This window comes from Cupressus sempervirens, chromosome 7 (genome assembly GCF_028749045.1).
Source record: "Cupressus sempervirens isolate cs-2001-9-10 chromosome 7, ASM2874904v1, whole genome shotgun sequence".
In the NCBI taxonomy this organism is placed as follows: domain Eukaryota; kingdom Viridiplantae; phylum Streptophyta; class Pinopsida; order Cupressales; family Cupressaceae; genus Cupressus; species Cupressus sempervirens.
In genome coordinates this window covers 683,386,131-683,388,298 of record NC_143124.1, presented here as the reverse complement: position 1 = coordinate 683,388,298, position 2,168 = coordinate 683,386,131, and positions in this window count along the sequence as shown.

Sequence of the window (2,168 nt, the reverse complement as noted above, 5' to 3'; positions counted from 1 at the left end):
CACCAGGTCAGCCCACCAAGTAGACTCTTTAAGTTCGTTCATTAAGTCACTCTGCCAAGTTAGCCCACCAAGTCGACTCTTTAAGTTCGTTCATCAAGTCACATCGCTAGGTCAGCCCACCAACTAGTCTCACCAAGTCAACTCTTTAAGTTTTCTCACCAAGTCACCCAGCCAGGTCGGCCCACTGTGTACTCTCACCAGGTCGACTCTTTAGGTTTGTTCATCAGGTCACCCCACCAAGTACTCTCATCGAGTCGACTCTTTAAGTTCGTTCATCAAGTCGCTCTGCCAGGTCGGCCTACCAAGTACTCTCACCAAGTCGACCCTTTAAGTTTGGTCATCAAGTCACCCCGCTAGGTCAGCCCACCAAGTACTCTCACAAAGTTGACTCTTTAGGTTCGTTCATCAATTCACCCCTCAAGCTCGGCCCACCAAGTTCTCTCACCAGGTCAACTCTTTAAGTTCGTTCATCAAGTCACCCCACCAGTTTGACCCACCAAGTACTCTCACAAAGTTGACTCTCTAAGTTCGTTCATCAAGTCACCCTGCCAGGTCAGCCCACCAAGTACTCTCACCAAGTCACCCCGCTAGTTTGACCCACCAAGTCGACTCTTTAAGTTGGTTCATCAAGTCACCCGGCCAAGTCGGCCCACCAAGTCGACTCTTTAGGTTTGTTTATCAAGTCACATGACCAGGTCAGCCCATCGAGTACTCTCACCAAGTCGACTCTTTAAGTTTTTTCATCAAGTCACCTAGCTAGGTCGGCCCACCAAGTCACCAAGTACTCTCACGAAGTCGACTCTCTAAGTTCGTTCATCAAGTCACCCTGCCAGGTCAGCCCACCAAGTCGAATCTTTAAGTTCGTTCATCAAGTCACCCCACCAAGTACTCTAACCAAGTCAATTCTTCAAGTGCATTCATCAAGTCACCCAACCAAGTACTCTCACCAAGTCGACTCTTTAACTATGTTCATCAAGTCACCCCACCAAGTACTCTCACCAATTCGACTCTTTAAGTCTGTTCATCAAGTCACCACACCACGTACTCTCACCAAGTCAACTCTTTAGGACTGTTCATCATGTCACCTCGCCAAGTCAAGCCTTGAAGTCCGTTCATCAAGTCACCCCACCAAGTACTCCCACCAAGTCGACTCTTTAATTAAGTTCACGAAGTCACCCAACCAGGTCGGCCCACCAAGTACTCTCACCAAGTTGACTCTCTATGTCTGTTCATCAGGTCACCCCACCGAGTACTCTCGCCAAGCCAAGTCTTTAGGTCCGTTCATCAAGTCACCCCGCAAATTTGACCCTTTAAGTTCGTTCATCAAGTCACCCCACCAATTCAACTCTTTAAGTCGTTTCATCAAGTCACCCCACCAAGCCAACTCTTTAAGTCCGTTCATCAAGTCACCAGAACAACTACTCTCACCAAGTCGACTCTATAAGTCCGTTCATCAAGTCACCCCATCAGGTCGGCCCACCAAGTACTCCCACCAAGTCGACTCTTTAAGTTCGTTCATCAGTTCAGCCCGCCAAGTACTCTCACGAAGTCAACTCTTTAGGTCCGTTCATCAAGTCACCCCACCAAGTTGACCCTTTAAGTCCGTTCATCAAGTCGCCCCACCATGTACTCTCACCAAGTCGACTCTTTAAGTCCTTTCATCAAGTCACCCCACCAAGTTGACTCTTCAAGTCTGCTCATCAAGTTGCCAGAACAAGTACTCTAACCAAGTCGACTCTTTAAGTCTGTCCATAAAGTCACCCCACCAGGTCAGCGCACCAAGTACTCCAACCAAGTCAACTCTTTAAGTCTGTTCATCAATTCACCCCACCAAGTACTCTCACCAAGTTGAATCTTTAAGTCTGCTCATCAAGTCGAGACACCAAGTACTCTCACAAAGATGACTCTTTGAGTCCGTTCATCAAGTCACCCCACGAAGTACTCTAACCAAGTCAATTCTTCAAGTGTGTTCATCAAGTCACCCCACCAAGTACTCTCACCAAGTCGACTCTTTAAGTCCTTTCATCAAGTCACCCCACCAAGTACTCTCACCAAGTCAACTCTTTAGGTCCATTCATAGAGTCACCCCACCAAGTCGACCCTTCAAGTGCGTTCATCAAGTCACCCCACCAAGTCGACTCTTTAAGTTGATTCATCAAGTCACTCCG